Consider the following 27,378-nt stretch of genomic DNA (forward strand, 5'->3'; position numbering starts at 1 on the left):
TTAACCAGGAGGATATTTTAATGTCAGGGCTTTGCAACTTTCCAAAGAAAAATGCCAAAATAATCAACTTGAACTCTTGGCCATGGTTCCTAACGCCGATCTTCCTCTCCTCAAGCAGCTGGGTTAACTCATATTCTAGATCCACTGGCCACAATAATCTGGGAGATGGTTGAACACAGGATCATTCAAAGGATTCCTCTGAAGTTCGGCCGTTGTATCGCGGCCCCTGGTCATCTGAGAAAAGTTTTAGTCATGATCCTGAGATCCATTGATTATGTTCATGAAAAAAGCAAGAGGGACACAGAGGAAAGGTGGGTGTTGTTTTTCTTTTGGCTAATTCTGCAGAACTCTTGTGGGCCAGACTTAATTCAGCCTCACAGAGAAAAAGAAAAAGAAAAAAAAAGACCAAGAAAAAAAAAAGGGGGGTGAAATAAACCAAAATTTACATAGTAGCAGGAAAGAATTAAGAGGAAACTTAAAAAACAAACAAAAAAACTCAGCCCCATCACGGCAGTGTCGGTCCCGAGTTCTCGTTCTCGCGAGACACACACATGGCGAGAGACTCCGGCGTGTATCCAGCCCAGCCCGGCGTCCAACCCAGGGGAGCCACTGCAGACACATGGGGACAAGCACCGACCATTTCCCTTAGAGAGCTGAGGATCTTTAATCCTCACAGCCTTGGGGCTTCAGGGTCTGGCCCTTCAACATCCACACAAACCCCCACTTGGCTTAAAGCTCTTCTAGGTTCTCTTCCTAGGATGTCATTCTCAGAACGACAGCTCAGAGCCACCTGGGACGCGGAGGTCCGTCCAGTATCTGACCCAGAATCTGCCAGCCCGGCCACCTGCCTTGTCAGTGAACCACTGGCTCCACTCAGTGCATATGATCTCAACGGCTTTTAGAGGCAGTCAGCGTGTTTAAAGGTTGGGTAAATTATTTAAAGCTAATATGAAAGGCAGGGTAATGGCTAGAAACCAACTCCACGTGAAGTAAGGAAACATTTTAAAACAAAGTCCTCCTTCTCCTGGTGTACCCTAAGATGCCAACATTAGGTTCTTCAAATATTCTTAAAGATCGTTTTAAATTTTCCTCTTCTGTTCATCTTATTTTCAAGGCAGATGCAAGTGTTCCTTTTGCTTCCCAGGCCACAGCAGAAAAGTATTAGAAAGAAATATATCAAAGCCCAGAGTCTGGAATTTTAAAAATGAGATTCAGATGTGTCTATAAATCTGACAGAGAGATGCAAGGAGGCCCTTCAAGCCGGGGTGGGCAAAACATGCCTGGAATTTGGTCTGTGACCTCACCTGGCCACTTGCTTCATTAAATCTGCTGCTCTGGGGCACGCATGGGTCTGGGGTCAGCCGAGAGGTTTTCATCCCTCTTACACCAGCAATATTGTTTGCTCGCCTTGGGGGCTGCCCAGCGTTCTGCCTCCTGCTCATGTGTCATGACTCAGCCCAACGCAAGAGGCAGGAAACTGAGCTGGAGGGATCACTGGTTTGATCTCAAGTGACAAATCCATTGTTGTGACTTCTTTCCAAGGCAGGAGATTGCTGACGGGGGTGGGGGAGGGAGGCAGAATCAGCAAAATGGCAAGAGATGAGCGTTTACCAAGATGGCATCCCGGTCCCACATGCTACCTACAGGTCTGCACGTCTGTCCTGCTCCTGAGAAAACCGTGCCCGAGGGTTAACGGAAACTGGTGACTAACAGGAATTCTTGAGTGCATCTTATGGCTTGTTAAAAATCCCTCCGCTTGTAGCCTGCCCTCACTGAGCAAGCTCATCTGAATTATTTTGTTGCAAATTGCATACCTTCCAAGCTTCAGGTAGCCTAAACAGTAAGATGTTTGAGTTCTTTTCCAGGGACTTGGAGTCAGTTCTGTCTAGTTCAAGTGTGCACTAAGACTGATTGGGACCACTGACCCTAGAACTGGGCCTGCTCAGGTGGCCGGTGGGTGACCTTTTGACATCAGAGAGCCAAAAACACCCTCAGATCATGCTAAGCGCCTCCTCTTTTGAACCTACATCCCATGAAGAAGCATGTGACTCAGATACGCCTGCGCAGAACACTGATGACCTCACCTTACGCACAATCCCTTTTCCCCACTAAGACCACGCTGCTTCTTTACCCCATAAATGTCTCGATCCCCTCGCCTTTGCGGAAGCAGATCTGAGGCTTGTTCTCCCATCTCCTCGCTTGGCTGCCTTATAAGTAAACCCCCTCTTTGTGGCAAACCTCAGCATCTCAGTGTTGTGGCTTGCTGGGTGTTGGGCAAATGAACCTGGTTCAGTAACGCTGATGCCACATGCGCGCCTGCATAACTATCAGAGAATGTGGAGAAGTGCCCAAGAGTGTAGCCTGGGGAGGAGTCATGGAAGAAATAGCAGGGATTCTGGAGCCAGATGCTTCTAGGTTCAACGCCTGGGGTGACCTCTCACTCCTAGGTGAGGTTAGGCAAGCGACTTAGCCTTTCTGTGCCTTGGTTTTCAAATCTGTAAAATGGGTATGATAATACTCCTATGTCACAATGGCCAAGAGGAATGAATACAATAACATACGCAGAGTGCCTAGCATAGACAAACGGTCCTGCTTTCCTTTTCCGTATTATCTACTACGGCCTTGCCAACTCAGCAGGGCAAGGAAAGAAAGATTGGGAGACATACTTCTGTTCTCATAACAAGGGAAGCAACATAGACACGATGAAAGATGACAAAACCAAGGCTCTTTAACCTGAGAATCATTGTCAGCAAGAAGAGATGCTCAGGATGAGAATGACTCATGTGGCACAGGCCCTTTTCCTCCAAAAATCATGCAAAACTTTTTCACAACCCAATCACCCAGTTGAGTGACTGAGATGATCACAATCTGTTTGGATTCATTTTCCAAAAGCCTGATGCATCAAGGAAGTACCTTATGGGAAGTACCTATGACAACCTTGCTTAAGAGTTAACCTTGTTTAATAGTCTAGCCCACAAGTCCATCCTGCTCGGGTCCCCTTTCTTGTCTCCTGGCTTGCCACCATGCCACAAAGTCCAGCTCTCCTACCTTCTTTCTAGAGTGCACACTTTTCCCACGAGGTCCGAGAGAGAGACAGAGACAGAGAGAGGGCAGAGAAAGGCCTCCTCCCACGACCCAGCTCTCCATCCCATGATGAAGAGCACTTTCCCTCCAGGAGAGCTGATAAGGAAAGTCCCCGTTACCTTCCTGCCCAAAGACACCTAACGATTCCTAGTAACACTTGTTCACCTTCAGCATGCTAGGGGACGGACATTTTCACATGTGCCCAAGCATAGACCAGCTTGTTGTTATAGACTCTTCTCCACAAAAAGAAGGATATACTCCATCAGCTTCCTGAAGTCCTCAGCATCTGAGTCTCCTGGGGCACAATCACTCAGCAAAGAACATGCACAGTTTCGTAAGAACAGACAGCAGCTTGCAGTGCACACACACACACACACACACACACATTCTCCCAAAGAATCCCAGCTAAAACATGTGCGCCAGAAACAAACCAAACAAATAAAAATAAAACCTCATTCTGGTTACTCCCCAGTTTTTCCCAACAGTGGTTGGGTGGGTACTTGCTACTGACTCATTGCTTATTCATTCATTCATTCATTCAACAAATAGTCCTTTGTCGCAGGTACTGTCCTAGGAACCAGTGACACTGCCTGTCTTCATGGAGTTTAGAATCAATATGATCCTTTATGATCCTTTCCCAGAATAAAATACATACATTCATGTGTATATACATTTAAAGGAGAAAAAAAAAAAAGGAGCAAGCTTGTCTCGAAGGCTTGAATTCAAGCCTCCCCCTCTGGTAAAATAAAACATTTCTAACGTTCAAAGTAATTATTTTTCCATTTCTGCCCATTTAGCCTTTAAAAAAAACGTAAGGGACTGCAGACTGGATACCTATGACCTTAACCAGCACTTGCCACTTCTGTAATGCTGCTCCCTCTTCTGGATGCCCACAGCCCACCCCTTTAAAGATCCGCTGCACTCTTACCCAGGATTTATTTTTGCAGGATCTACCTTTTGTTTGAAAATAAAAAACATTCACCACTTCTAATCTCCCAGCATATCTCCTCGTCTTCCCAGAATTTGTTTGTGACTGTATATTAAAATATTCATGAGCGCAATTATCATTTCCAGTATCATGTTTTCCGGCATCCCAGGTTTGCAGTTTCCTTTACCAGTGAATGTTCCAAAGGACACAGGCGCTAACATTTTGTTGAGCATTTATTTAGCGCAAGCACTGTGCTGCGACCATCACATTCACTGTCCTCTTTACTTTCCATAGCAGCCCTGAGAAGTAATTTTTTCACAGATGAAGATGCCAAGGCTCACTGAGTAACCCTCCTCCCAGCTGGTCAAGGGCAGAGCCACAGGTTGGCCTCAGGAGGGCAGAGTGAGAGCTGAAGGCCCAGGAGAGAGCCCCTCTGTGCCTCGGGGGCAGGAGAGAAGCAGGAGGACTGTCTGGATTTCGAGGTTCGAGCCTCAATTTTAAATCACCCTCCAACATTCTCCAGCCTAGTGTGTGGGCACTGATTTACTCCGCCAAGTAAAGTATTGCTCAAGCAGTGACTTCTCAAGTTCTGTTGACTGAAATGGAATTGGCAGTTGGGTTGTTTTCCTTTCCTTTCATTTTGTTTCAGTTACAGAGAAAATAGAAGGCCTTTTCCACATAACAACCCATCGGTATCGGACACAGGCAGGACACAGAGAGTGGGGACAAGTCTTGAGGGCCGTCTTCAATATATCTCCCTAAAACTACTTTTTTTCCCATTTGAAGGAGAAAAGTGAAGGGGAAAAAATTTCTTCACTGAATCTAAAGTTATCCTTCTTTATAAGTTTTATAAATGGGGGCTGAAATAAACTTAAGAGAATTAGGGAGTGAAAACCCAAAAAGGAAGTGTCTAGAAATGCTTTCTTGCCCCTTATTGTATCCTATGTTCTAGAGATACTAAATTTCATCCAAGAACTGCCACCTCCTCCAAGAAGCCAGCCAGGCCTGCTGTCTCCCACAGATGGAGTTTGTCTTCTTTATGGGACCCTGAATGATGCCGGACATCAGATCAAAGTTCAGCAAAAACCACAAATGGATTTAGGCTCTTCAGGTCTGGACCATCTCCCTTCCACCCGCATTTCATGGACAGGCCTTTACACTGCAGTCATGTCTCGATTTTTAGAGGCTTTTTCAAGACGTGTCAGGATTTTGCGGGGAGGGTTCCCTTTTCAGATAAATGCTCCAGTGTCGACTCCTCTGTGTCTGAGCTGGCTCAACTAAAAGCGTATTAATTTCTGTGGGAATGTTAGACCATGGGGTGGAGTTTCTTTCTGCCCACAGCTGTCTCTAATCTCAGAAGTTCAAATGTCCAAACCTGATGGATCATTATTCAAAGTGGTGGATCTCACAGGAGGACTTAAGCTCTCTCGTGACCGCTGGGATTTGGTACCATCACAAACAATCCTTTAGATGAAAATAAACTATAACAGAAACTTTCAGTGGGTTAAAAAGAGAAACTGCACTTACAGCCTCTTTTTCCTATCACAGTTCAGGAGTAGAACCGTGTTTTGAAGCTTCCTTGCCCGAAACAGTTCTCACGGTGACCTTTAAGCAAAGTCATCCAGTCCGTGCCCAAAACAAACCCTGCAAGATTCTGACTACTGTATACAAAATAGATAAACAACAAGTTAATACTGTATAGCACAGGGAACTATATTCAATGTCTTATAGTAACTTATGGCAAAAAAGAATATGAAAACAAATATATGTATGTATATGTATGACTGACGCATTATATTGTACACCAGAAATTGACACATTGTAAACTGACTATACTTCAATTTTAAAAAAAAGAAACCTGCAAAGACTTTGCATCCTAGCCTGCATATTCAAATATAAATTATTTGGAAACCACAACTGATTAAAGAAGTATAACCCTATCTTGCTTGACTAGCAGATGGATATTTGGTGATGGGATACACTACTATTTCTGGAAATAAAAATCCTCTCAAAAATACTAATGTTTCTCAGACTTTTTTTTAAATTGAAGCATAGTTGATTTACAATGTTGTGTTAGTTTCTGATGTACAGCATAGTGTTTCAGTTATATATATCATTCTCTATATATGATTTTTTTCTTGTCTAAACACCTAAGGGAAAGACACACTCCCTTACGGGGAGGGTATAGCTCAGAGGTAGAGCTCATGCTTAGTGTGTGCAAGGTGCTGGGTTCAACCCCTAGTACCTCCATTAAAAAAAAATGAATAAAATATAATAGCAAAAAAAAAAAAAAAAAAAGAGGTACACTCCGTCAGTCAGGCTGCTGACTTGGTGTGGTTTGGGGTTAAGAGGGACTAGGGCACCCCATAAAGGGATGGCAGGCTCTCCACTATCAAGATCTGTTGAGGCGGAAATGCGGTTTACAAAGCCCCACAGGTGATCAGCATCTGCTCACCCTTCACCCCGGCAGTTCTCTCCTTCTGTCTTTGAGAGAAAAATAAAAAGTGAAAATATTCCTGCAAAACAGCCAAACACCAAGAGGCTATTGAGGTATCTGTAACTTAGAAGAGATGCCTAAAGTGATCATCTCTCCAACCAGGCTATGTGTACTGAGAAGGGCTGGGAGAGCCCCTAGCATCACTCCACTAAAGGATGTGCTAGAACAGATCTAGCCTCGTACTCGGGGCGGGAACAACTATGGTCCTATGTGTGCTACCAAACAAAAGTAACTTCACTGTGTCTTTTAGTGATTACAGCTTTTATTTATAAAACGAGTTTAATAGCCTTTATTAAAAAAATATGTACTTTTCCCCCTCTTTTTCACTAGCACTTTTTAATGTTTCCCCTTATGTGCCTTCTCTATCATTTAACGTAATTTGCTTGTAAAACCGTTAGACGGGGCAGAGTGAAATATTTTACTCACACTGTTTTCTTAGACTCTTCCTAAGTAAAATAAACACAAATGGCCTAGATTTTTTAAAAAACACTCTAGAGCCTGAATATAAAATAAATCATCCATTGCTTAATAACTTTCATCTAAAGAACTGGCAAATAGATTTATCCTGCCTCCACCCTCCCCTCATTCCCACATGGAAAAAATAAAAGCAGATCATTTTTGTTTGAAATAAAGTTGTGATCTCTGTTGCATTCATGGCTGCTGAGAAGACAGCACACAGTTGGCAGAACTCCCCAGGGGTGTGAACCATGGATTTTAAGTCAAGGAAGTTATCAGGTTTGCAGAGGTCTTCCTAAATTAGAAGCTTGACTTAGACCTTTCGTTTCTGAAGAGCCTTCCCTCCTGTCTTCATCTTCATCTTTAAGCCATCACTGGAAGGGAAGTTGGAGGAGTGTGCAGGAGAATCTCCCTTCTAGGCCAAGCAGCACCGCTTTGGTCTCACCTCGTTTCCTGTGTGCTTGGATCTACACAACCAGGAAGGGAGCATGGAATCCACTCATGTGTTGGTCATTGAGAGGAAAACTGGTTCCGTATGTAGACACACACACACACACACACACACACACACACTTGCTTCAGCAAAACTGCCACAAGACTTCTCCCGTTCTCCCTGGCATTCTCATTCCCACAGCTCTTAGGCTGGACCACATCATATTGACTGATTGACTTCATCTACCTCAAGCCTATGTATCTGATTTGTACAACTTCACAAAGATTTTGCCAATTTTCCCATGATTGGCAGTTATCCTACCATGGCTCAACAGCCCTGAACCCAGTGGCTACAGGCACAGAGAGCCTTTGCCTCAGTCAACCCCAAAGCACCCCAGCCCCACCATCAATAAACATTTGCCCCCACAGTGTCAGCAGTGAGTTACTGGCAAGATCTGGAGATGCCCCATCGCTCAGTGTTGCCATACAGAGGTCCTGAATTTATTTCTCCAGGCAGTCACTTTTCCCAGGTTTACTGATGGCCAGGAGAAGTATGCAGTGTTAAAAAAAAGCCAGGCTGCACACACACTGAGGTCACTCTCCCATCACAAATGGCTGGTGGCAGAGGCAGCGATAGGCCAAAACGTGTGCACAAGTAAAGATGATTTTCTTTCCCACATTTCCCCATCCTGTTGTGAAGCTGGCTTGGCCAGAAGAGACAGCAATTGTCCTGTCCACCTGTGTCCTAAATCTACTACCCTAGTGATGACCCTGTTACATCTTCACGGATGCAATTTCCCGTCTCTCAAATTTGTCTCTTCCAGTAGATCTTGTGAGGATGAAGCCTGAAGCCTGGAAACAGCCTCTGACTTCAGGAATGCAAATTCTCTTTTAAACTGTTTCCAGAACAAAGGAGCAATGCCAGCTATTAATCTCAGAACATGAATTTAACAATTCTTTTCAAAGAGACAAAATAACAAGTTTTGATCCAGCAAAAACACACAACTTAAGTTAAACTGATTAGTGAAAATGCATTACTTTTATACACAGAATAAAAATTATTTTTAAAGAAGTAAACTGAGTTACCTGCTAGCAGCTTATTTTCAGCCACCTATAAAATGCTATTGCCACAGATTCACATTATAAAGCTAGTATTACTTACTTCATGAACATATTATTGCTAGTAATTTTAATCATGTTTGAGAGGCTCTTCAAAGGCATGATATTATAATTCACGATTCATTCCCCCACTGGTCTCCACCTACAGCTGTACTAAATCCTACTAAATACTGAGACAGCAATGGTAAAAATCGAAGCATCCTAATTAGAAGCCACAAAATAAATGTGCCACGTGGCCACCGACCTATTTTGATTCTTTGTGTATGTAAATATAATTTCATTTTGGATGACTCATTTTAATTGTATATTTCCCTTACAAATTTTTAATTAGTTAATATGATGTGGACAGCTCTAGACTCTCAGCTCTAGGTTGATTTGATAAATTTAAAGGGGAGCTGAGATGCAAATCCCCGGGTCCAAGTTGAGAGGAAGTGTGGCAAAGACCTTGAGGAGTAGCTTGGATGGAACATCATCAGCTGTGTGACTTCAGACCAGTTACTGAACTTCTCTGTTACTCAGTTTCCCAGTCTATACAGTGGACATTATAATAATGTCTGTCTCATAACATTTTTATGAGGATTTAACAGATTAACATGTGAAAAGTTGTTAGAACAGGAAATACATAGTAAGCACAGAATAAATACTAGCTGCTTTTGTTATTTGACAGAATTTTTCAGCCTTTTACTAGACTTTTCCACTTGACTATACCCCAAAATCCACACATCTAGAAAAGTGTTGCTCATTTTCTCTTCAGAGCAGCTCCTTGTCCCGACAGCCTTGGAAATAAAACCCCAGGGCAGTGGTGCTATATTCAATACCCACAGAAGTGTCACCAACCTATCTGGTTCCTCCTGCCCCCCACCAGGTCCTCCATCCAACCTTCCACCAAAGTCTCTTGATTCTTCTTTCATAACTTGTCACCTTGTCACATCCTCTCCATATTGTGATACAGTAAGAAATATATCTTTGGTCTCTGTCCCTGGTTCCAGGCAGAGCTTTAAAAACCCTTGGAATCCCCCGAATGGTAAGGGTGAGAAGAGCATCCTTTGTTATTGATAATAAGCCCCTTTCAATCATACCTGAGTCTAAGCTAAACCCCCACTTGGAAAATGGGATCTGGCCGCCAGAGAACCCAACCACTAGATTAAAGGGTTGGAGATTTCAGCCTCAACACCCCCAACCACTGGGGAGGGGAAAAAGGCAGGGGATTGAGTTCATCACCAATGGCCAGTGATTTAATCAATCATGCCTGGATTACGGGCCCTCCATAAAACCCTAAGTCAGGGATTCAGGGAGATTCTAGTGTGGTGAGCACATCCACCAGCTGGGAGGATGGCACAACCTGGGGACAGACGCTCCTGCACTAATGATGCTTCCAGACTTCACCGTGTGTACCTCTTCAACTGGCTGGTCATTTGCATCCTTCATAATATCCTTTATAATAAACTAGGAACAGCAAGTTAAGGATTTTCCTGAATTCTGTGAGTGGTTTTAGCAAATTATCAAACCTAAGGAGAGGGTCATGGGAACTCTGACTTGTCGCCAAGTCAGACAGAGGTGTGGGTGACCCGGGGACCCACTACTTTTGATTGGTATCAAAAGTGGGGACAGTCTTGTGGGACTGAGCCCTTAACCTCAGGGGTCTGCACTCACTCTGGGTAGTTAGTGTCAGAATTGAATTAAATTGTAGGACACCCAGTTGGAGTTCAGAGAGAACTGGAGAACTGCTTAGTGTGAAAACCCCCCACATTTGGTGTCAGAAGTGTTGTGAACAGAGACACAGATTTCCTTTACAGCTCCCACCCTCCAAAAGAGACTCGTGTTACTCATGTTACCCCAGTCTTACCCCAGCCTCTGGTTAGCAACGCCCCACCCCAAACCCCAGCCCGAGTCACTGAGTCTGATCATTCCTCTGGGTCAGTCTTCAGGAACGAGCTGCTCATTGACACCTGTCCTACGTGGCACTTCCATTACAAGAAGCAGAACCTCGCACAAGGTTGCCTCTGTTGATGGGAACATGCTTGCACAGAACGTACCACGTGGCGTTGCCTCACACACAGGGCTGCCAGAATAAACTGGGACATACTTATACCAAAAAGCATTTGCTGCTGGCAGTGGCTTCCCAAAGAGTAGATTTAAGCAGAAACCAGCAGTCCTCTTAAGGCCGTAACTCAGAAGTCTCATAGCATACATTCAGAGCCTTCTCCTAAGCCAAAGCAAGTCCCAAGGCCAGCCCGACTGGAGGAAGAGGGAAGGCTTCACCTCTTGGTGGGTGGAGCAGCACATGTACAGAGGGAAGGAAAGGATGGTGGGCATAGGAGGGAAGTATCTACCACGACCAGTACGGACGCGTTTAAGTCTCCTTTGCAGCAGTTCTGGTGCACAGTGGCTGGCTATCAGCCAAATACGTGCCTCCCCTTTAGAGGACTGTTAGAATTTTACACCTGTTCGTAATTTCTTTAACTGCAGTCTCCAAGATGGCAGGAACGGTGACTGTACTTGCTCTGGTGTCAGGTGTAGTGCCTGTCACATTGCAGCATTTGATAAGTATTTGTTGAAGAAATGAATGAATGAATGAATGAATGAATGAATGAATATTCCCTTTAGAAAACTGCTGCCAAAAATCATCACTGAGCCACTTCAAGAGACTAAAATGCTTCTACTTTTGCATGGTGAAAACTTGATAATGGGTTTTTAAAGGGAGAAAGACAGAAAGTTTAGTGTCAGAGTTCTCTCTGGCAGAACTAGTTTTGCTTTTAGGGACTAGAATGCATATTTTGGAACCAATGCCAGGTGTCTGTGGGAGGCAGAGGGGAGAAAACTGAATCCACAAAGAAAGACTTAATACAATAGGTTTCTCCTTCCCGCCCCTGTTTTACGGATGTTTTTAGCACCCAGCACAGACTCCCTACAACTGATAAGATCATCGATGAGAAGAGCCACCCACCACGAGCCACCTCCCAGGAAGGGTCTCCTGAGGCAAGAATGAATGCCTTCTTCCAGCCTGGAATGCTTAGCGTGAGGTAAAGGTTTTATTTGGGAAGCAGCCTGGGGTAAAGAAAAGAACTGGAGTCAGAGAAACTGGGTTCCTTTCCAGCTTTGCCACATTGTAAGGAAACACCACAAGTAAGTCACTTCTTGCACTAAACCGCCCTTCAGCATCTGCTGGGGGCTCAGCTAGCTTCAAGTCTCAACCCCTCCTGACTGGCATAACTAAGTCCCCCTGTGCCCTGTTACAGGATGTGACAATCCCATCCGTCCAGCCTCTCTGTCCCCACCAGTAATGCCTAGCTTCCTGCTGATCAAGCCTTTATCATCTGAGATGCGCTGCTGATGGAGCTCACACTGACCCTCACACTGACCCACTACACCTGCTCACTCACCAGATGCTGTGGGACTTGCCTCCAGGGTCTCCTGCCTCCCGTCTCCATTCCACATGCCCACTGCCTCTCCCAGGTCCAGGTCCTCCTGAAACCCTGCGCTGGCTTGGTTCCTACATCTCTGTTGCCAGGCTCTCCTCACTTCACTGCTCCTGAAGATTTTCAACTTTCCTTACATCAGGAGAGCAGACCATGGCAGCTGTCTCCCCGGGAGCCAGGGGTAGACTTACTGTGAAGCCACTCAAGCTTAAACTCCCAGGCCACTCACTCGACCGGGCGCCCTTCCAAGCCCTGGGAAGAAGCAAGCATCTCACTTTCAAGGTTACTTATGTGTGTAAGACATTTTCAGCACGGTTAGGAGTGACCACTGTCATTTTCCAGCCCAGTTTCCCTCCCGCACACTTCCTTTCCTCTTGAATGATGGCAGGGTGTCTGTGGGTAGTTTATGGTGTACTGATAAGGGGAAGTTAAGTCTGGGTTTAGTAGACTAGGTTTATGTGGTTCACTGCAAGGTAAACCTGCATTGGTTAAAAGCAAATAGTGAGGTTTAAGAACCATTTGGATTACATCCAGGGCTTTTTTCTTAAGCAGTAATACATTAAGAAGTAATACATTATGAATAAAAGTTACCAATAGACTTTTTGATTATTTGATGATTTGATTAATAATTCAAATCATGTGAATACATGGGAATCAATCTTAATTTCTTAATGATTTGGCACAAAATACCGACGTGAATAAATTTAGCACAAAACTCACAATACACACACTACAGTGAGGACAACCTACTGTTTTATCAATGTCATGAATAAGAGATTAGTCAACACACACGATGCAGGACAAGACACAAGAGAACCTGAAATATCCTGAGACTTTACATTTCATTTATGAAGGAATTGGGTGGCAGTGTCTTCAATTTTAGCAATAATCCTAAATCTTTAATGGCATTACAAACAGCAAGTTGTCAAATTGAAAGACACTTTTTACCACCAGTTTCAAAAAAATTTTTTTAATCTACCGTGTTGAGAAAAGACTGAATTATCTTTCTATCATCACTATAAAAAAGTATATACAAATCGTTGTCAGGTGAAGAGGCTTTTGAAGAAAATGTTTCATAGGGATGTGCCAGGTAGTTGCTTAAAATGTTATTATTTTATTTATTTATTTTTATTGCTAATTTTTTATTCACAACCTTGCATATGTTTTCTTAAAGACAAATCCCAAAGTATATAAACACCCAGCAACATAAAACCTGATCTGCATTGCCAGTAGCCAATATCCCTTCCTCTCTTCTAAGAGAATTCAGATTTGCTCAGGGACTCACTTTCTTCTGTATAACCTTCAAGGAAGATGGTTCCAACATTCCTTCTGCCAGCAATTGCCTCAGACATACACATGTGATGCAATTCTGGCCAATGGATAGGAAAAAGGTCTAAGGAGAAATTGGGAAATGGTTTACTTCTTTGATTAAAGGAGGAAAAAAAGCCACTTTGAGTGCCCTGTCTTTGTCATCAGGACATTGTACTGCTTGGATGTGATGTCTGGAACTGTAGCAGCTATCTTGTGACCATGAGGAGAGCCAGCCTCACAACAAACCATCAGAGAAAGACAGGGAAAAGGGCCAACCCAGGCTGTACACTCAGACTTCTATGTGAAGTCATAATATATATATTTTTTCTCTGTTAAAGCCATGTAGTCAAGTTTTCTATTACTTGCAGCTCAAAGCATCTCAACTGATACACTTACTCTCATAGCTTCCCATTGCCTCCAGCAAGTCTCTTATGGGTGATTTCTAGTTCTCTGCAGTCTTGCCCTACCTTACCCATCCTCCCATATTTCCCAGGTCTCCCATCCATACACCCTCTAATCTTAATGGGACACACACTGTGCACACCCCTTCTCATGTTATTATGAATGAGAGATTAGTCACATGCCCTGTCTAGTTTGCCCTCCCCTTTATCCTCAGCGTACCATATCCAACTCAAGCTGTAAGGTCCACATGAAGAATTTCTCTGATTAATTCAGCTTACTTATCTCTCTCCTATATATTCCTGTATCTGTAGTTCTTTATCACATAATATGGTGTATAATATTAAATTATACAAAAGTCAAAAACATCCTATCTCTTTTAGCCTTCTCTCATTAATTGTAGCCCCATAAAGGTAGAGACCAAGTCCTATACACCTTTTCTAGCTCTAAACATATAGTAAGAATTCTATAAACATGTATCCAAATCCCATCATCCTAGAAATACTTTGGAATTAAAATTACAGTATCACCAATATTTTTCAATAGCTTATGTCAATTATACACACAGTATGGCCTGAAAAAGCCTCCAACTGTGTTTAAGATTCAAGCCACTGTCCCATGACATAAAGACAGCTGACACTACAACCCAAAGACTTTTAAAATGAACAAGAATTAAGAGCAATATTAGATCTGAAATATAATTCTTTCCATTTATGTATAAATGTGTAGCAGCTTTTGTAATGAATAGCTCAATATTTACCTTATAAGCTACTTAAAATGATTTTAAAGTTATCACTTACCTCTCATTGCTGTGTTGAGCGACTGGCTAAATCGCTGACATTTTTGAAAATGAAGACAGATGCATATGTGTTTTACATAGGCCAAAGCTAAACCAGGACAGCCAGCTGCAGTGGTTTTGGTTTTAGCTGGCATCTAGCCTTGAGTTAGGGCCAATACATAATGCATAGGTTTCATTTTTTATGTCACTGAAACATACTTTTGTATTTGATGTCATGGTGGTATATTTGCAAACATTTCTCCGGTCTGTGATTTTAAGTGTATAGATTTCTCTCGTCTGAGCTCTGAGTCAAGAAATCTGCTTGCTGTGATTTGTGAACCACATCACACTCTCCCTCCTTCCTTCACCCCCACGTTCTCAGCTCTCCCCTCTGTGCTCTTTGACATAGAGAGCTGTTCCCGAGCCACTGAAACACTCGGCAAATGCCCAGTGATACACACCTACATATATGTATTCATTCATTCTTATTTATTTAGGGACTCAGTGATAAACTGATTTGATCCCTGTCATCACGGATTTGGCAGTCTAGTTTAGTGAGCAAGCATTATTAAATAAGACATCCCTCCTCCACACTGTCCTCTGTCTGCCTCTTCTCTGTAGAAATGCTTTAGCCAAAGAATAAATTTAATCAGAGAAATGAGAAAATACAGAAGCAAAGGAAAATAGTCAAACAAGACAAAATAATAAGTCTAGCCATTAAACAAGGTTAAGGACCTTTAGTTCCTCCTCAAGAGCAATAGGTAATATTCTGAGCCATATTCTTTGAGCTGTTTTGCAGACACTGAAACCCCCACCAGATGAAAGAAGTTAACTGCATGATGACCAGTCTATAGCCATGACAGAAGCTGCTTCATCTTGCACAATTCCAAGAACTAGCCTCAAGGAAATGGGAACAGACCAAGCCAAGAATTAAAGATTAATGGTACCTTAAAAAATCAGAATGACGTTAATCAAACCACCACATGACCAATTTCAAGATGACTGTTGGAGCTAACTGTGCTGTTCTGCACGAAGCCCTCCCCACAACCAGTACACCTTTGAAACTCCCCTTTTAAAGTTTGCCCTTGGATCGACAGTGGGGAGTTGATTCTTTGGGACATGGGACCACCTTCCCACCAGGATTGCCAGCTTCCTCAATAAAGCTATCTTTCCTTTTACCTGACACTTGTCTCTAAGTATTGGATTCTTGAGCAACAAGCAGCTGAACCTGAGTTCAGTTAACATTATACTTTATACAGCTTCTCAGATCTAGTACACAATTACCATCCCATCTAATCCTTATGTTATGCAACAAATATCCATGATATTCAGCATACTGAGAGTACAGTGGAGTCTTATGGAGAGAAGAGCAGATTGCAATGTAGAGACTCAATCTTCAGGAAACCCAGTTACCTGAGCCGACATCAACAGATGAATGGATAAAGAAGATGTGGTGTATTTATACAATGGCATATTAGTCAGTCATAAAAATGAATGAAATCAGGCCATTTACAGCAACATGGATGGACCCACAGATTATAATACTAAAAAGATAAGTCATACAGAGAAAGACAAATATCATATGGTATCACTTATATGTGAAATCTTTAAAAAATGATACAAATAAACTTATTTACAAACCAAAAATAGGCTAACAAGCATAGAAAACAAATTATGGTTACCAGGGAGAAAGAGGGGAAGGGAAGGATAAATTAGGAGTTTAGGATTAACAGATACACACTACTATATATAAAATCGATAAACAACAACCTACCGTATAGCACAGGGAACTAAATTCAATGTCTTGCAATAACCGATAATGGAAAAGATTTTGAAAAAGAATATATATGTTTACATGTAATTGAATCACTTTGCAACCTGAAACTAACATTATAAATCAACTACAGACACACACACACACAAACAGCAGGATCAAGTGGGCTGGGAAGGCCTCTCCAAGTGGGTATCTTGTGAGCTAGGACCTAAAGCAGGGAATAAGCTAGTCATAAGAAGAGTTGGGAGACAACACAGAAGGGAGGGGACCTGCAAAGACTTGAGAAGAAAAGGAAGGCAGTGTGGTTGGCTTGAAAGGAGTGAAAAGAAAGAATGGGGAGAGGAGCCTGGAGGGAGGGGTCCGATCATTCAAGAGCAACATATGGAGTTTGGATTCTATTCTTAAAACAGTGGGAAGCCATGGAGTCAAGTAAGGGCTTTGCCCACAACTAGTATATGGATTAAATGAGTGAACATATGTCATGCACTTAGAGCCACAGCTGGCATAGACAGCACTATATAAGAGTCTTATCCTTATTAGTAATGTTGGGTCAGAGAAGGGAATGGAAGCAAGTAGACCAGTTGGGAGGCTAGTTCCACAGTCCTTACTGGGCCTGAACCAGGGTGGTGGCTGTGAAGTTGGTGAGAAGCAGGATGTGTGCACCATCAACGAACAGAAAGGAATGAAGGGCAGCTTCTAGGTTTCTGTCCTAAACTATCAGACGATGATACGTTATCGGACTGGAGAGAACTGCAGAAGCAGCCAATCCGGGAAGGAAAATCAAGAGCTCCATTTTTCCCGGCTGAGTTGGAGATGCTTATCGAAAATCTAAGTGGAAATGTCAAATATGCTCTCATCCTCATTGCACACTGAGGAAACCAAGGCTCCTTTCCGATGAGGAAGCTGAGATTTACAGGGACTAACTCATCTGCCCAAAGTCAAGCAGCCGTTCAGAGGGAAAAGTCAGGCCTGGAACTCAGGCTAAGAGCCCTTCAGAGCCGGAGACCTCATCCCCTTGCGGTTAAACACCCTTAGGAGAGGCGTCTGGTTTCTTGTTGGTATGACCAAGGCACAGAATCAGCTAAAGCAGTACCGTCAGTATAAGTAACCACAAGATACCTGCGGGGGTGGGGAGGGGTTGGCCTCCCAGAAACCCCAGGCAAGCGCTTGAGTCAGCAACAGGAGCCATGAAACACGCCCCTGTTCTCAGGGGCTTGGTGTGCTTGGTGGGCAGATAACTTGCCTGGGGAGGGAAGAGCCGGGCAAGAACTGAACACCGTTAAAGGGAGCGGTACTAGTTTCCCGGGCCTTAGCTTCCTAGTCTACAAAAATAGGAATGGAAATCTAGTACACGCGTTTTCAGGTCTGTTATATAGGATTTTTTTTAAGGATTATTTTTAAAAACAGAAACAGAGAGTGGAAGCATGTAGGCATTTCACAAGCCTCCCAAGGCTGTGCGTTCATTTAACTAACCCCTACCATAAAATGAAAAAATCAAATTGGACCAAGGGCTGGTGGGAGGCAGAAACAGGGAGTTATTGTTTCATGGGTGCAGAGTTTCAGTCTGGGAGGAAGAAGATGCTCTGGAGACAGATAGTGGCGATAGTTGTACAATAAGGAGGATAGACTTAATGGTGCTAAACTGTGCCCTGAAAAGTGGTGAAAACGGCCCATTTTATATCATGTACATTTTACCCCAATTAAAAAAATGAAGCTGAACATTTGCTTATATTATTGAATAGAAGTTAGCGTAACACACTTTTCCTGTGTTTATTTCACATGCAGCGAGGCGATGAGTCAGGGCCATTTGTCATCCCAGCACACTTTGGACGTGAGGGAGGACTAGTTTTAACTTGGATAGGAAAGGTGCTGGAACTGAGAAATAAGCTATAAATAAACCCATGACACTTGTCTTTTTTTAAAGCCTGAATTAGAGGCTAGATTTCAAATTGCATCTTATTTTATCTGAACAGGATCACGCTCTGTAAGCAAGCATCTGTCTGCATTTGTTTACGATCCCCTCAGGGCCACGATATGCCTTTGCCTGTCTTTTCAGTGCACTCTCAGTGCCTCACATGTGAAAATTGTTAGGTTATTGGGAAAATTGACCGGAGAAGTCTAATGTAACTGGTGAGAGAAAGGACTAGAGCGCTCACCACCCAAAACCTTCATGGAACCACTAGAAGCTAAAATGCCAAGGACTCTATTCAGATAGAGGTCAGATTCAATTAAATGGAGTCTGCCAAACTTTCAAAGCCAGTCAGCTTTCTTCTGCTTCAGAGAGCTTTCTTTTGCTTTCTTTCCTTTTCTTTTTAATTTTCTAAAAGTTTTCATTAGGGTAAGATACACAAATAGAATTTACCACTGAATCATTTTTAAGCACAGAGTTCAGTAGTGTTAAGTATATGCACGTTGTCATACAATGAACCCCCAGAAGTTTTCATCTTGCCTCTTGTTTCACTCTATATCCAGTGAATAACTCCGCATTCCCCTCTTCTCCCAACCCCCGCTAGGCATCATTCTACTTTCTGTCTCCGAATTTTAACATCTCTGGATACTAAGGTATCCAGTGGAATCCTACAGTATTTGTCTTTTTATGACTGACTTATTTCACTTAGCATAATGTCCTCAAGGTCCATCCATGCTGTAGCATGTGTCAGAATTTCCTTGCTTTTTTAAGGCTAAAATAAATACTCTTCCATTGTGTGTATACACCACATTTTGTTTATCTACTCAAACACTGATGGGCACACTGGTGTTGTACATACTAAGGATTTTAACAAATGTACAGTGATGTTTGTCCACCATTATAGTATCATACAGAATAGTTTCACTGCCCTAAAATTCCTCTGTGCTCTGCCTATTCATCCCTCTCTTTCCCCTGACCCTGGCAACCACTGATTGTGTCCATAGCTTTTTTGTTTTGTTTTGTTTTGTTTTCTACTGTGTCCATAGTTTTCCCTTTTCCAGGCTGTCATATAGTTGGAATCATAAAATATATAACCTTTTCAGATTGGCTTCTTTCACTTATTAATATGCACTTAAATTTCCAGAGAGCTTTCATTTTGACATAGCTTATTCTCACTTAATTTGTTTCACACTTTGCCTATGATCTCCAGTGAAGACATTACTGAAAGAAGGAAACTTCCCAGGCTCCACAAAAACATGGTCATCGGTGGCCCATCAGCCATTGCTGCAAGTCTGGGCCAAAGTGTAGCAATCAAGGATCTAAGGCACCTCCCTGAGAAGAAAGGAAATCCAAGGGCAAATTGTGCCCTGATCAGATGGCACTTTAACCTAATCTCACAGCACAGCCCCCACTATATCCAAGAAATCTGCCACTTTTGGTCAGCTGTGGCCATATTATGTTAGCAGTGTTAGAGAACATGAGATTTTTTTTCCAAGAAAGAATTTTAGAATCCAATACAAAGTCTTTTAATCTCCAAAGACTTGAAAACTAAATGATAACAGCTTTTTTTAAAATTCATGAATCAAAGAGGAAGCCTCAAAGGAAATAAAATAAGACATAGAACATAGAGAATTTCAATGAATTGGAAACTGGCTCTTCAAAAAGGAAAATAAAAATTGGTCAACCTCTAGCAAGACTGACAAAAAAAAAAAAAAAAAAAAAAAAAGAGAGAGAGAGAGAAGGTACAGATTACCAATACCAGGAATGAAACAGTGGATAATCCTACAAACCCTGAGGACATCAAAAAGATAACAGGGGAATACTACAAATAACAATACACATATAAATATGACAATTTAGAGAATATGGACCAATTTCTCAAAAGGCACAAATATCTAGAGTTCATGCAACATGAAATAGATAATTGGAAAATTTGAATAGTCCTACAACTACTAAGAAATTGAATTTATAATTTTAAAATTCTCCCAAAAAGATCTCCAGGTCTAGATGTTTTCATTGGAAAATTCTTCCAAACATTTAAAGAATTAACATTAATTCTACAGAATCTATTCCAGAAGACAGAAGAGGAGAGTACACTTCCCAATTCATTTCATGAAGTTAGTGTTGCCCTAACCAAACTAAAACCAGACATGGACAGTAAGACATGATTAGAAAAAAAGAAAGAAAGAAAGAAAAGAAAAGAAAACTATAGACCAATATCTGTCATAAATATAGATGCAAAACTTCTTAACAAAATATCAGTAAATGAAATTCAGCAATACATAAAAAGAATAATATAGCATGACCACACAGGCTTTATTCTAGATATGAAAAATACCTTCAATATTTGAAAATCAATGTGATCCACCATAATAACAGGTTAAAGTAGAAAAAAAATCACATGTTATATCAAGTGATACCAAAAAGTCATTTGGCATAATCCAATACCCATTCATGGTAAAAACTCTCAGATGAGCAGGAATAGAAAGAAAGATGCTCAATGTGATCAAAAGAGTACCGACCAAACAAACAAACTTACAGCTAACACTATACTCAATGGTGAAAGATTAAATTTTTTTTTTCCTAAGACTGAGAACAGGCAATGATGCCTTAAAAGGACATCCATTCTTCACTCATTCAATATGGTACTGGAAGTTCTAGCCAGTACAATAAGGCAAGAAAAGTAAGTAGAAGGCATATAGATTGGAAAGGAAGAAATAAAATTGCCTTTATTTGGAGATTATTTGATTATCTACAGAGAAAGCTTCAAGAAATCTACCCCCAAAATATTCTAAAACTACTTACTGAATTCAGCAAGATCATTTGATACAAGATCAACATACAAAAAGCAATCGTATGTCTATGAGCATGAGCATAGACATACAATTGTAATGAGCATGTGGTAACTAAAATTAAAAATACAACTTATAATATCTCAAAAAATGTATACTTGAGGGTAAATCTAACAAAACATGTACAGGACTTGATGGCTAAAATTTTCAAAATACTGGTGAAAGATTTCAAACACATGGTATGTCTCCTATGGACATGGACGGGAATGCTCCACCTAGTGAAGATAAAAGTTGATAGATTTAATGGGATTCCTATCAAAATACAACAAGAGTTTTTACAGATAAGACAAGATTATTCTAAAATTTATATGGAAATTCGAAAGGAACTGGAACAGCTAAACAATTTTGAAAAAGAACAATGAGGCAGAAAGAACCAGCAACCCAGTTTCAAGTCTGTTATGCAGCTAAATGAATCAAGACTATGTGGTATTGGTGGAAAGATGGACTCAGTGGAACAGAATAGAGAACCACGAAAAAGACACAGAAATGTACTCAACTTTCTGACAAAGATGAAAAGGAATTCAGTGGAAGGATAGTCCAGCAGACAAATGATGCTGAAGGAAGTGGACATCCACAGACCAAAAAAATGAGCCTCAATCTAAGTTTACACCTTATACAAAATGTAACTCAAAAATGCATGTAGGACTTAAATGTAAAACTATAAAATTTTGGGAAGAAAACTTAGGAGAAAACATTCAAGATCTAGGGCTAGGCAAAGACCTGACTCCAAAAGCGTGGGTCATAAAAGAAAAAAAACTGATAAACTGACGGAATATCTGTCCTGTCCTTACCTTTTCATGTACAAAGTGAAGGGTTCACTTTCTGGGGTTTTTTCCATTTTTTAAATACATTTTAGTGGAGCATGTACAATGGCAGGCCCTGCTGAAACCACCAGAGAAACGGTAGTAAACATCACAAATTAGAGAGGGAGGGAGGGAAGAAGAAAGAAATTCCTGTCTTTGTAGAACTTACAAAGTATTGGGACTGTGCAGATGACAGGTGAACTACACAGTACGTTCAACAGTGATAATCACTTTCTGGAAAGAAAAGGAGGGGACACAGAAAAGGAGGAGAGGACGTGCTAAGGGAGGGGGTGGGGCTTTGATTTTGAAAAGAGGGGTCAGGTAAGTCCACATGGAAAAGGTGACATTTTGAGCCAAGGTTATTAGGACCTGAGTGAGGAGGCCTCGCAAATGTTTGGAATTTTGGATGAGCACAAGACAGGATTCAATGGGCAGATGTCTGGAATGCGCTCCACACAATACCTGGGACACAGAAGGTGTTCAAGTAAGAGACACAGAAGGAGAAAGAAAAAGCCCTCAGCAAGGCGTTACCAGGCCTAGCAGAATACATTCTACCCACAAGATTGGGAAGACAGGTGGTTTCAGATGTAATAAAAAAATAAAAAAATGAAGAACAGTCAAGAAACCACTGCCTAAGCACTCTGCTAAGACTTCATCACAAAGTGTGACCTGCAGTTCAGCAGTATTAGCGTCACCTGGCAGCTTGTAAGGAATGCAGATCCTCAGTCCCACCCGGGACCTGCTGCATCAGAATCTCTGGGGCTGGGGCACACTTACCAGCCCCTTAGGGGATTCTGATGAGGTTTGGATTCTGAGAACCACAGGTCTAGAGGGAACACAAGCACACTTACCCCGTGACCTTGAGGATGACACTCAAAGCAGTGCTTCCACGTTATCTCAATCCTTAGCCCACAGTAAAATACTCAGAGAACTCAGGCAGCCCTGGGACTCAGACCCACCTCTGTTCACCTCCAAGCCTCTTGTCCCTTCCGCAGCTCTCACACCTTTCCTTGCCATCAGTGCAAACACGCAGCAAAAGGGGAGTGTTCCCTTGACCCTGGGGCTCCCTGCACCCTGGGGTGTGTTTCGGGTCCAGCATCCCCATGGAGACCACAGAGTCTGCAGTCCCTTCTTGGAGGTTATAGGACACACAGTTACAAACAGAAAAGACAGTATCCTGCTCATCTTAAGGTCAAATTTTTGCTTATAATTTTTTTTTTAAACCAAAGAGCAGACAACTTCAAAAGAAATCCATCCTTCATCTGAGCCTTCACAGGTCTGCTGATTTCTGCAGACTCTGGCATCAGCACGTCTGTTAGCGACACTGGACGATGGCCCGTGTTCTTCCCGGACCCTGCCGCACCCGAGGCAGCCCGCGGCCCTGCCGGCCTATTCAGTTTGTGCAGTGGAGGGGACACAGTTCCGGGGGTTAAGAGCTGGCAGTGGGGCACGCAGAAGCCCAGCCACTCCCCGCCAGGGACAGTCATTCAGAGCCCCGTGTAGGGCTCTTTGTGCGGTGGGTGAGGCTCCCCGCCGCGGGGTCCGGTGACTCGGAGTGCCAAGGGCCTAAACTTAATTAACTTCTCCGGGCCAGGACTCTTCCATCTCAGCCCGCATCCTGCTTCGTGGGGCGGCGGGACGAAGGTGCTCTCCTGCACAGACAGAGGCCAGGGACCTTAGTGGGAGCGCTGGCAAATACAACAGGGCCAGTGGCATCCTCATTAAACTCTGATTAGCAAGTGGATTTGATCCAGGCCAAATCAGAGCTGAATGAGATTTCTTTCTTTCGTCTTCTTTTTTGGCTACCAGTTGATCAGATGTAGGCAATTAAGAACCCCCACACCTCCAGCCCTTGTATTTTTTTGAAGCGGGGAGCTCATACCAGTCAAGCTATAAAGACACCATTGTCCTAAGAACAATATTCCCCACTAATCTCACTTCTGGCAATTTACTTTTTCTTCCCAAGCAGATTTAGAAACTCAAAAAAAAAAAAAAAAAATCCTTGAAAGGGCGCGGGGGAGGAATACTGCATGGTGTCTAATCCTGTCGCAAAGTGGGGGTCTTCTCGCTCCATTCAGCTTTTCTTTGAATGAGCCCTGGATAAATAAACTTCAACTGCATCGCCACATTGACGGGGAGACCGCGAGGACCCAATTACGCATACAGGGCGTGTGCATTCGCGTTTGCAAATCACACACAAAGGGGGCAGCACAAGTGCTCCCTTGTAATCGGCTCTCACTGCAAATTTACCAACCTGCGAGGTGAGATCGGCCTTTGTTACGCGTTTAAAAGCAATTATTACCTTTCTTTAATTTTCTGGTGGTAATTAGGCTCCTGAATCCAGTCCAACCTGGTCTGTGACTAGAAGGTGCCTTGCTGCTCTCTGTGGCCCAGGAGGGTGAGGTGCAGGGTATCCTTGGAGCCAGGCTTTCAGGGGTGCCTGAGAACTCCACAGCTTTTCCAGCCTGGGGCCAAGAAGTCTGACAGGCAGACACTGAGAAGCTGTGTCCTTTTTGCTTATAAAGAGAGGAGATAAAAGACCATGAGAGAAGTGAGATGTGCAGAGAGCAAAAGGAAAGACAAACTCAGGGTGGCGGGGAAATGAGGCCACAGAAAACTTGAGACAGAAAAAAAGACTGTGAGGATTATCTAAAATGAGGTAAAAAGGAGAGTCACCTCGTTGTTGTTACTGTGTTGGCACTTTTACACTCACAGCATTCCTGATGATGAGCCCGGCGCCTCTAGGCACCCAGGCTTCAGTGCCTGTGGGCTCTTGCAGTGAATGAAGAAGCTGAGTCTCTCCGAAAAGAAACATCAAAGGGGAAAGAAAGCAAGAGAATCCAAAAGCCTAAAGCTATACCTTTCACCAGGCCCCAAAGGTCAGCCAAGTTGGCAGGCAAGAAAGACCCAGGAAAGAATTGCCAACAGCCCCATCCTGCCCGGACCCTGCGTGGACCCTTTGTGGCTGGGCTGGGGATTCCACGGCTCATCTCACGCCCTGTGACAGTGCAGAGCTCAGCACCGTTCCGAATGGTCTGATCCATCTCCTGGAGACCAAGGTTGACAGATTCTCTAAGCCTCTTATAAGGACAAACTATTCTTCAATTGTTGAGCTTGGAGGACAGGATGAGTGTGCCCATGTAAGGATCTGGAGGGGGTCCACTGTGCCTGGTGAGGGAACTAGACCGAAGTCAGAGGTAATCTGTGTTACTATGGAGGGAGCCAGGGTAGAAAGGATGCAAGGTGGGCAATCTCACCAGTGTCCAGGGAAATCCAAGACAGAGGACAGTGTCAGGGCTGTGAGCCAACAAGAGGTGGGAGCTGCCCTCTGCTCTGTGGATGCAAAAACGATACCATTTCTCATCAGGTGATCATTCTCTCCCAGGCTGGAAGTACAGAACCTCTCCCTTTTCTAATGTAGGGTTTTAAGTCATTTAGATCCTGGCTTGGTACTTACCAGCTATGTGCTGCCGGTAAAATTCCTTCATCTCTATGAGCTTTAGGGTTTTTTTTCTCATCTGTAAAATAAAGAGAATCCCTCCTTAAGTGCACTAAATAAAATTAACTATGTAAGTAACTTAACATGTACGTGTGACAGACAATAAATAAATAAACTTATGGCAAAACTGGTCCAATAAATCATTCATTATGTTTAGAAGACTGAGTTAAAAAGAGAAGCAAGTAGTAATTCCAAGAAAAATAGCGATGTAACTGATGGAGAAAATAGACAGCTTTAAATGTAGAGAGAGAGATGTGAAGGCATCGCTGAAGTTCACAGTCCAGTGTACTGCAGGGTGTATGTCACTGCAGAGTGACGCCAATGTGGCTTCCACCCAGTCTCCACTGAGCATCAACGCTTTGCTAGGAGCTATGAATATGAACAAGCACCTCATCCAAAAAACTTCCCATCTGGGGGGACCTCAGCAATGCTGCTGCCCTGTGAGGCAGGATGCAATAAGAGGCAAAGGAGTTGAACAAAGAAACGCAGGGGCGCACTGAGGAAGGAGAGATTAGGTCCAGATAGGAGGGTTAGGAGAGCTTTAGGTGGGAGCTGGCATCAAACCAAGGCTTGGAGATAGGTAGGAAGAAGAAGAAAGGGCATTCTGAGAGGCGGGGATGGAGTGAATGCAAGAAATGCAAGGTACACCTGAGAAATGGTGAGCGAGAGGAGGCTGCTTCAGTGGGTTAGGTGACAGGAGAGCTCATCCATTATGATGGGCGGGACCTTTATGTTGTCTGTGATGAGTGGAATGGAATTGCTTAAGTAATGTCACTCCAGGAGCATACGCGTGGGTTGGAGATGGGGAGGTGCCAATGGCTGGGGGCCAGCGGACCCCTTTGCAGCAAGAGAAAGGACAATGGCCTACAGCAGGGCAGAGGGAATACGTATAAGGTTGTGGACATGGACACACACAGGAACTGTCCTCTAGAGGACTGGCCGTGTGTTGAATGTGAGGAGTGAGGTAGAGGGAAGAGTTGTAGATAGTGTTAAAATCTGAGCCCAGATGATTATAGACCAGGTACACCACAAACATCAGAAGAGGAAGGGAATTGGGAGGGCCGACATACTGAACTTGGGACCCCCTAAGTAGGAGATGATAGCATTTCAGCCAGTCACTTGTCAGGTGCTGCCCATTGAACACATGACTTTGAATCTCACTAGAGAAATTAAGCCTAGAGACCTACCTTGAGAGCTGGGCTAATCAGGGTCAAGTACAGGAAACAGAAATGTGTCCAGGTCTCTTAGACAAAGGAAATTTAATGCAGAGAATTAACACAGAGATGATGGAAGCGCTGAGAAGCCAAATAGAAGATGTGAAGACCAGCCAGAAATGAGAACACTAGAAAGACGACACCTTCCCTGAGGCTAAAGGGACAAGGCGTGAAGGAGGGGCCATCAGTGCCCCCAAACACTTGAGGCACCTCACAGGAGCTGGACACGGAGCAAGATGCTGTTCAGCAGAGAATGAGGCATCGCAGAGACCGTGTGCACAACAAGGAGGGCTCCTCTCATTCTTCTTGCCTGGTGCGGATGGGCTGCTGAGCTAGAATGGGTGTCCTGGGACAGGGTGTCCTGTCCAGGGGTGTGATGGTGCGTTGGGGAGATTTGGAAGGAGAGCAGGTGCCATAGGCAGCAGCAAACCAGGGCTGGGGAAACCAGGGGAGGGTGTGCACGGCAGGTCAGGGACAGAAAAGGTGCCTGCAGGCCCACCTCTCACTGCGGGCCTCCACGAAGCGGTGCCCAGCAGCCTCCAACTGCAAAAGCTGGCTGGATGGCCTGCCCCACAGTCCCCACTGCTGGAGCCCCCCACCGTCCTCAGGCCCCAACACAATAGAGTGGCCTCGTCCCACTAGTGCCATTTACCACTGAGGGACTCTGTACCCTCATTCAAAGAGATCATCATGGAGCCGCAGGGCACCCATGATTATAAGATACTTGTGTATGGCCTTTTTCTCACACTTCTCTCTTTCTCTTCTTAAAAAAAAACTTCTGATCATCAGTGCTTTCTAATGCTTTTCTAGAGATATTCATTGAAAGAAGCTAAGGAGCTTCCGGAAAGATAAAGATTATAAAATGTCATATCCAGGGGGACATCAAAGGTCATCTAATACACTG

The sequence above is a fragment of the Camelus ferus genome, chromosome 4, assembly GCF_009834535.1.
Source record: "Camelus ferus isolate YT-003-E chromosome 4, BCGSAC_Cfer_1.0, whole genome shotgun sequence".
NCBI lineage: Eukaryota > Metazoa > Chordata > Mammalia > Artiodactyla > Camelidae > Camelus > Camelus ferus.